Source organism: Kogia breviceps, chromosome X, assembly GCF_026419965.1.
Source record: "Kogia breviceps isolate mKogBre1 chromosome X, mKogBre1 haplotype 1, whole genome shotgun sequence".
Classification (NCBI taxonomy): Eukaryota; Metazoa; Chordata; class Mammalia; order Artiodactyla; family Physeteridae; genus Kogia; species Kogia breviceps.
The window spans coordinates 70,093,491-70,103,977 of record NC_081330.1 but is presented as its reverse complement, the minus strand read 5'-3'; positions in this window follow the sequence as shown (position 1 = coordinate 70,103,977).

The window sequence follows — 10,487 nt, the reverse complement described above, 5'->3', positions numbered from 1 at the left end:
GTTCATAGCAGCACTATTTACAATAACCAAGACATGGAAGCACCTAAATGTCCTTTGACAGATGAATGGATAAAGAAGATGTGGTATGTATGTGTGTGAATATATATATATATGTACACATACATTTATATAATGGAATATTACTCAACCATAAAAAAGAATGAAATAATGTCATTTGCAGTGACATGAATGGACATAGAGATTCACACCAAGTGAAGTGAGTGAGACAGAGAAAGACAAATGTATGGTATAACTTATATGTGGAATGTAAAAAATGATACAAATGAACTTATTTACCAAACAAATAGACTCACAGACATAGAAAACCAACTTATGGTTTTCAAAGGGGAAAGAGGAGGAGGATAAATTGGGAAGTTGGGATTAACAGATACATACTATTATATATAAAATATATAAACAACAAGGACCTACTGTATATCACAGGGAGCTATATTCAATATCTTGTAAAAACCTATAATGGAAAATAATCTGAAAAAGAAAATATATATGTATACATATATATGTGTGTGTGTGTGTGTGTGTGTGTATATATATATATATATATATATATATATATATATATATATATATATATAACTGAATCACTTTGCTGTACACCTGGGACATTGTAAATCAACTATACTTCAATTTTAAAACAACAGGTTAATGGATAAAAAAGATGTAGTATATATATATCTGTGTGTGTATATATAGATATACATATAGATAAATGTATACACACATACATACACAATGGAATATTACTCAGCCTTAAAAAAGACTGAAATTTTGCCATTTGCAACAACATGGATGGATTTGGAGGGTATTATGCTTAGTGAAGTAAGTCAGACAAAGAAAAGCAAATACTGTCTATTTTCATTTATATGTGGGATTTTAAAAATAAAACGAATGATTATAGCAAAAGAAAGACAGACTCTTAGGTATAGAGAACAAACATGTGGCTACCAGTTGGAAGAAGAAGGGGCGAGATAAGGGGAGGGGCTTAAGAGGTATAAACTACTAGGTGTAAGATAAATAAGAAACAAGAATGTAATGCATAGCACAGAGAATATAGCCAATATTTTATAATAAATTTGAATGGACTATAATCCATATAAATATCTAATCACTATGTTGTACATCTGAAGCTAATATTACATTGTAAATCACAAGAAAAGATGCACAACATCACTAATCTTTGAGGGCATTAAAATAAAAAATGCAATGAGATATGACCTCACGCACACTTAGATGGCTACTATCAAAAAACTACAAATGTTGGCATGGATGTGGAGAAATTTGAAACCTTATGCACTGTTGATGTGAATGTAAATGGTACAGTCATTGCGGAAAACAGTATGGCAGTTCCTCAAAAATTAAAAATCAAATTACCATATGATCAAGGAATTCCACTTCTTGGTATATACCCAAAGGAATTAAAAGCAAGGTCTCGAAGAGATATTTTATACTTATAGCAGCATTATCCAAAATAGGTGAAACATGAAGAAATCCAAGTTCCCTGCAGAATGTATGGATAAGCAAAATGTGATTGTACATACAATGGAGTATTATTCAACCTTAAAATGAGGGCAGTTCTGCAATATCCTACAATATGGATGAACATTGAGGGCATTGCTTAAGTGAAGTAAGCCAGTCACAAAAAGACAAATATTGTATGATTCTACTTATATGAGGTACTTATAGTAGTCAAATTCATAAAGACAGAATGTATAATGGTGGTTATCATGGGATGGGGGGATGGCAAATGGGGAGTTATTTTTTAATGGGTATAGAGTTTCAGTTTTACAAGATAACAAGGGTTATGAGGATGGATGGTGGTGATGGATGATCAGCAATGTGAATGATGTATTTAATACCACTTAATTGTGCACTTAAAAATGTTTAAGATGGTAACTCTTATGTTAAGTTTATTTTATCAAAATTAAAAAAATTAAATCCGTTGCATGTCTGTACACTAACAACCAACCGTCTGAAAAGGAAATTTGGAAAACAATCCTATTTACAATAGCATGAGGATAAATAGAATACTTAGGAATAAACTTAAAGAGGAAAAAGACTTGTATGCATAAAACTACCAAAAATGAGAATTTTGAAGACATGAGTAAATGGAATTACATCCCATGTTCCTGGATTGGAAGAATTAATATTGTTTAAACTTACACACTACCCAAAGTGATGTACAGATTCAAACTTATCCCCATCAAAATTTCAATGGCATTGTTTACAGAAATAGAAAAAAAGAATGCTAAAATGCATGTGAATCTACAAAAGACCCTGAATAGCTAAAGCAATTTTGAGAAAAAAAAACAAAGCCAGAAGCATCAATCAAGACATCTTGAGTTAAACTTTATTACAAAACTATAGTAATCATGGTACTGACATTAAGAAAGACTAATTAAACAAAATAGAGAGCTCAGAAATAAATTTACACATATATATGGTCAAAAATTTTTTTAAAGAATGGTGAGACAGGGCTTCCCTGGTGGCGCAGTGGTTGAGAATCCGCCTGCCAATGCAGGGGACACGGGTTCGTGCCCCGGTCCGGGAAGATCCCACGTGCCGCGGAGCGGCTGGGCCCGTGAGCCATGGCCGCTGAGCCTGCGCGTCCGGAGCCTGCGCGTCCGGAGCCTGTGCTCCGCAACGGGAGACGCCACAACAGTGAGAGGCCCGCGTATCTCAAAAAAAAAAAAAAAAAAAGAATGGTGAGACAGACTTTGTTAAAGAGGGGCTACTAAAAAGTTGTCTTTGTAGTAGGGGTGATAAATTGAGTTAAACTCTGAACCAAAAAAAGGAAAAGTGGAAATTTTTTTGGAGAGTATTTCTTCTTTATTTGATCTCGAAATTGTGGGGAAATAACATAAAATTTACCTTCTTAACCATTTTTAAGCGCATAGTTCAGTAGTATTAAATATATTCACATTATTGTTCAACAGATCAGAACATTTTCATCTTGCAAAACTGAAACTCAATATCCATTGAACAAAAACTCCCCATTCCTTCCTCCTCCAAACCCTTGGTGAGTACTATTGTTCTTTCTATTTTCATGAATTTGCCTACTTTAGATACTTTAAGTAAAATCATATAATATTTGCTTTTTCTTACTGGCTTATCTCACTTAGCATAATGTCCTCAAGTTCATTCATGTTAAAGCATATGAAAGGATTTTCTTCTTTTTAAAGGTGGAATCATGTTGCATTGCATGTATATACCACATTTTCTTTACCCATTATCCATTGATGAACATTTGGATTGCTTCCACCTTTTGGCTATTGTGAATAATGCTGCAATAAACATGGGTGTGTAAATATTTCTTTGAGATTTTGCTTTCAATTCTTCTGAGTCTATACCCAGCAGTGGGATTGCTGAATAATATGTTAATTCCATTTTTAATTTTTTGAGGAACTTCCATACTGTTTTCCACAGTGGCTGTACCATTTCACACACCAACAGTGCACAAGGGTTCCAATTTCTCCACATCCTCGCCAACATTTATTTTCCTTTAATTTAAAAAAAAATAGTCAACCTAATGAATTTGAGGTGATATCTCATTTTGCTTTTGAGTTTCATTTCTCTAATTTTCAGTGATGTTGAGCATCTTTTCATAGGCTTGTTGGCTATTTGTACATCTTCTCTGGAGAAATGTCAATTCAAGTCCTGTGCCCATTTTTGATTCGGTTTGTTTGGGTTTTGTTTGTTGAGTTTTAGGAATTCTCTATATATTCTGGATACTAATCCTTTATTATATATATGATTTGCAAATATTTCTCCCATTCTTTTTACTCTATTGATAGTGTCTTTTGATACACAACTTTTAAAAATGTTCATGACATCCAATTTATCTATTTTTCTTTTGTTACTTCTACCATTGGTGTCATATCCAAGAAATAATTGCCAAATCCAATGTCATAACGCTTTTGTCTTTTTTTTTAAAATAAAATTTTACTGTTTTAGGTCTTATATTTATATCTTTGATTCACCTTGAGTTATTTTTTGCATAAGGTGTTAGGTAAGAGTCCAACTGAATTCTTTTGCTTATGGATATCCAATTTTCTTAGAACCATTTGTTGAAAAGACTGTTCTTTTCTCATTGAAACCCTTGACAAAAATCATTTGACCATATATGGAAGGGTTTACTTCTGGGTTCTATGTTCTATTCCTTTGGTCTGTATGTTTGTCTTTATACCAATACTACACTGTTATGATTACTGTGGCTTTATAGTAAGTTTTGAAGTAGTCCAGTTTTGTTCTTCTTTTTCAAGATTATTTTGGCTATTCTGGGTCCCATGAGATTTCATATGAATTTTCAAATGGATTTTTCCATTTCTGAAAAAATGTCATTAAGATTTTGATAGGTATTGCATTGAATCTGTAGACCACTTTATGTAGTATTGGTATTTTAATAGTATTAAGTCTACTAATCCACAAACATGGAATGTCTCCATTTATTTAGATCTTTATTTTATCTCAGCAATGTTTTGTAGTTTTAATTGTACAAGACTTTCACTTCTTAGGTTAAGTTAATTCCTAAATATTTTTTGATGCTATTGTAAATGGAATTGTTTTATAATTTCCTTTGGTGAAGATTGTTCATTGCTTGTGTGTAGAAATGCAACTGATATTTTGTGCATTGATTTTGTATCCTGATATTTTGCTGAATTCATTTATAGTTCTAATAGATTCTTATATAATCTTTAGGGTTTTCTACATATAAAACCATGTAACCTTCAAAAAAAAGAGTTTCTCCTCCTCATTTCCAATTTGGATGCCTTTTATTTTTTTTCTTGCCTAATTGCTCAGGCTAGAACTTTTAGTACTACGTCAAATACAAGTAGTGAAAGTGAGCATCTATGCCTTGTTCCTGATCTTGGAGAACATGTTTCAGTCTTTCACCATTGAGTATGATGTTCACTGGTGGCTTTTCATATATGGCTTTTATTATGTTGAGATAGAAAATGCTCTTTCTACATCTATTGAAATGATGAATATACAGATAATTCCATCCAACAGCAGCAGAATACACATCCTTCTCAAGTGCACACAGAACACCCTCCAGGTTAGATCATATGTTACATGACACAGCATGTCTAAACAAATTCAAAATAACAGAAATTATGCCAATATCTTTTCTCACCACAATGGTATAAAACTAGAAATCAATAACAGGAGGAAAACTGGAAATTCACAAATACATGGAAACTAAAAACACAGTATTGAACAACCAATGTTTTAAGGAAGAAATCAAAAGGCAACTCAAAAAATATATTGATTATTGTTTTTAAAATGATATTTAAAGGCCCATTTTGTGTCCTGGAGGTTCATGCATATAGATGTGGGATCCTGTATTGCCTTCCTCCAGGCTTAGAAAGTGGAACTTGGAACTGTCTTAGAAATCATTCACCTCTTGTGAGCCATTTCCTTCATAGCTTCAATTTCTTCATTAATAAGATAATGGTCAGACTAAATTAAGGGTTCCTACTTTTTTTGGAGTAGGAGGACTGTTTATGAATGGAATATATCTTACAGATGCAGCTATGCAGTTGATTTTGGTACTCATATTTTTAGAGAATATATAATGACAAAAAGTTTCTAGGAGGTTCAGTGATTCTTTTAAATAAACTTACATTTTATCAATCAAAAAACAGTCTTAAAACAAACAAAAATGGAATAATACTAAAAATATGGGACAAACCAAAAGCAGTTCTAATAGGGAAGTTTATAGTGAAAAATGTCTACATTAAGAAAAAAGAAAGACCACAAATAAACAACTTTACATCTCAAAAAACTAGAAAAAGAAGAAAAAATTAAGTCCAAAATTAGTAGAAAGAAGGAAATAATAAATATTGGAGCAGACATAATTAAAATTAATAATAGGAAAACAATAACAAGATTAACAAAACTAAGAGTTGGTTCTTTAAAAAAGAAAACAAAATTGACAATCTATTAGCTAAACTAATCAAGAAAAAAGGGAGTGGACTCAAATAAAATTATAATTAAAGAGGAGACATTGCGGGCTTCCCTGGTGGTGCAGGGAAGAATCTGCCTGCTAATGCAGGGGACATGGGTTCAAGCCCTGGTCTGGGAAGATCCCACATGCCACAGAGCAACTAGACCTGTGAGCCACAACTTCTGAGCCGGCGCGTCTGGAGCCTGTGCCCCACAACAAGAGAGGGTGCGACAGTGAAAGGCCCATGCACCATGATGAAGAGCAGCCCCTGCTTGCCACAACTAGAGAAAGCCCTTGCACAGAAACGAAGACCCAACACAGCCAAAAATAAATAAATAAATAAATAATTTTTTTTTAAAGAGGAGACATTGCAACTGAAACCACAGAAATACAAAGGATAAAAGAGAATATTATAGGGCTTCCCTGGTGGCGCAGTGGTTGAGAATCCGCCTGCCAATGCAGGAGACACGGGTTCGTGCCCTGGTCCAGGAAGATCCCACATGCCGCGGAGCAACTAAGCCCGTGAGCCATGGCCGCTGAGCCTGTGCGTCCGGAGCCTGTGCTCCGCAACGGGAGAGGCCACAACAGTGAGAGGCCCGCATACCGAAAAAAAAAAAAAAAAAAAAAAAAGAGAGAATATTATAAACAATTATACACCAGAAGATTGAACAACCTAGAAGAAATTGATAAATTCCTAGAAAGTTATACCTAGAAAGTTTAGTTAAAGACTAAATCATGGAGAAACACAAAATCTAAACAAACTAATAATGAGTAACAAGATTGAATCAGTAAACAAAAACATCCTAACAAAGAAAAGCCTAGAAACAGATGGTTTCACTGCTGAATTCTTCCCAACATTTAAAGAAGAATTATATTAACCATTTTCAAGTTGTTGCGAAAAAAAATGAAGAGAAGGGAACACTTCCTAACTCATTTTATAAGGCCAGCATCACCTGATACCAAAGACAGATAAGAACACTAAAAGAAAATTATAGGCTATAATCCCTGATGAATATAGATGCAAAAATTCTCAACAAAATAATAACAAATAGAATTCAACCTTATACTAAAAGATCATGCACATGATCAAGTGGGATTTATCCCTGGGATGCAAGGGTGGTTCAACATACATAAATCAATAAGTGCAATACACCACATAAACAAAATGAAGGATAAAAACCATATAATCATCTCAATAGATGCAGAAAAAGCATTTGACAAAATACATCTTCCATTATTAAAAACTCTCAACATATTTGGCATGGAATGAATCTACCTCAACATAATAAAGGCCATATATAACAAACCCACAGTTGACATCATACTCAAAGGTGAAAGATCAAAGGCTTTTTCTTTAAGAACAGATGGTATGCACTCTCACCACACCTATGCAGGAAAGTACTGGAATTCAGAGCCAGAACAGTAAAGCAAGAAAGAGAATTAAAAGGCATCCAAATAGAAAAGGAGAAAGTAAAATTGTTTCTGTTTACAGAAGACATAATCTTGTATATGTAAAATGTACCTTATTTATAGGCAATAATAAAGAAGCCACCAAAAAAATGTTAGAACTAGTGACTGAATTCAGTAAAGTTGCAGGACACAAAATCGACACACAAAACATAGGCACACTTCTATACACTAAAAACAAACTCTCTAGTTCTGTAAAAAATGCCAGTGGTAGTTTGATAGGGATTGCATTGAATCTGTAGATTGCTTTGGGTAGTAGAGTAATTTTCACAATGTTGCTTCTTCCAATCCAAGAACATGGTATATCTCTCCAACTATTTGCATCATCTTTAATTTCTTTCATCAGTGTCATAATTTTCTGCATACAGGTCTTTTGTCTCCTTAGGTAGGTTTATTCCTAGATATTTTATTCTTTTTGTTGCAATGGTAAATGGGAGTGTTTTCTTAATTTCACTCTCAGATTTTGGAACACAAAAGACCCCGAATAGCCAAAGCAATCTTGAGAATGAAAAATGGAGCAAGAGGAATCAGGCTCCCTGACTTCAGACAATACTACAAAGCTACAGTAATCAAGACAGTATAGTACTGGCACAAAAACAGAAACATAGATCAATGGAACAAGATAGAAAGCCCAGAGATAAACCCACACACATATGGACACCTTATCTTTGATAAAGGAGGCAAGAATATACAGTGGAGAAAAGACAGCCTCTTCAATAAGTGGTCCTGGAAAACTGGACAGTTACATGTAAAAGTATGAAGTTAGAACACTTCCTAACACCATACACAAAAATAAACTCAAAATATGTTAAAGACCTAAATGTAAGGCCAGACACTATCAAACTCTTAGAGGAAAACAGGCAGAACACTCTATGACATAAATCACAGCAAGATCCTTTTTGACCCACCCCCTAGAGAAATGGAAGTAAAAACAAAAATAAACAAATGGGACCTAATGAGACTTAAAAGCTTTTGCACAGCAAAGGATACTGTAAACAAGACCAAAAGACAACCCACAGAATGGAAGAAAATAGTTGCAAATGAAGCAACTGACAAAGGATTAATCTCCAAAATTTATAAGCAACTCATGCAGCTCAATATCCAAAAAACAACCCAATCCAAAAAGGGGCAGAAGACGTATATAGACATTTCTCCAAAGAAGATATACAGATTGCCAACAAACATATCAAAGAATGCTCAACATCATTAATCATTAGAGAAATGCAAATCAAAACTACAATGAGATATCATCTCACACTGGTCAGAATGGCCATCATCAAAAAATCTAGAAACAATAAATGCTGGAGAGGATGTGGAGAAAAGGGAACACTCTTGCACTGTTGGTGGGAATGTAAATTGATACAGCCACTATGGAGAACAGGATGGAGGTTCCTTAAAAAACTACAAATAGAACTACCATATGACCCAGCAATCCCACTACTGGGCATATACCCTGAGAAAACCATAATTCAAAAAGAGTCATGTACCAAAATGTTTATTGCATCTCTATTTACGATAGCCAGGACATGGAAGCAACCTAAGTGTCCATCAACAGATGAATGGATAAGGAAGATGTGGCACATATATACAATGGAATATTACTCAGCCATAAAAAGAAATTAAACTGAGTTATTTGTAGTGAGGTGGATGGACCTGGAGTCTGTCATACAGAGTGAAGTAAGTCAGAAGTAGAAAAACAAATACCATATGCTAACACATATATATGGAAACTAAGAAAAAAAATGTCATGAACAGACTAGGGGTAGGACGGGAATAAAACACAGACCTACTAGAGCATGGACTTGAGGATATGGGGAGGGGGAAGCATAAGATGTGACGAAGCGAGAGAGTGGCATCGACATATATACACTACCAAACATAGGGTGGATAGCTAGTGGGAAGCAGCCGCATGGCACAGGGAGATCAGCTAGGTGGTTTGTGACCACCTAGAGGGTGGGAGGGAGGGAGACACAAGAGGGAAGAGATATGGGAACATATGTATATGTATAACTGATTCACTTTGTTGTAAAGCAGAAACTAACACACCATTGTAAAGCAATTATACTCCAATAAAGATGTTTAAAAAAACTATCTGAAAGAGAAGTAAAGAAAAAAATCCCATTTCAATAGCATTAAAAACAATAAAATGTTCAGGAATAAATTTATTCAAGGCAGTGAAAAATCTGTACAATAAAAACGGACATTGATGAAAGAAATTGAAGAAGACACATATAAATGGAAAGATAATCTGTGTTCATAGAATAAAAATTAATATTCTTATTATGTCCACACTATCCACAGCCATCTACATTTTCAACACAATCCCTATGAAAATTCCAATGGCATTTTTCCCAGAAATAGTAAAAACAAAGATAAAATATGTATTTAATGACAGAAGACCTCAAACAGCCAAAGCAATGCTGAGAAAGAAGAACAAAACTGGAGGCATCACACTTCCTGATTTCAAGCTATGTTATAAAGCTACATTAATCAAAACTGTATAAGACTTGCACAAAAATAGCTATAGAGACCAATGGAAAAGAACTGAGATCCCAGATATAAAGCCATGAATATAGAGTCATCATATTTGGGGGGAAGGGATAAGTTAGGAGGTTGGGATTAACATATACACACTACTATATATAAAATAGATAATCAACAAGGACCCACTGTATAGTACAGGGAAGTCTACTCATTATTCTGTAATATTCTGTATATGGGAAAGTAATCTGAAAAACAATGGATATATGTATCTGTACAAGTGAATCACTTCACTGTACACCTGAAACTAACACAACATTGTAAATCAAGTATACTCTAATATAAAATAAAAATTTAATTTAATTTTAAAAACCATACTTGAAAAAGGAGCCAATAATACTCATGAAGAAAGAATAGTTTCTTCAATAAATAGTGATGGGAAAACTGGATATTTACATGCAAAAGAATGAAATTGGCCCCTATTTTACACCACTCACAAAAATTAATTTAAAATGGATTAAATACTTAAATGTAAGAGGTGAAACCATAAAACTCCTAGAAAAAGTAAAGGAAA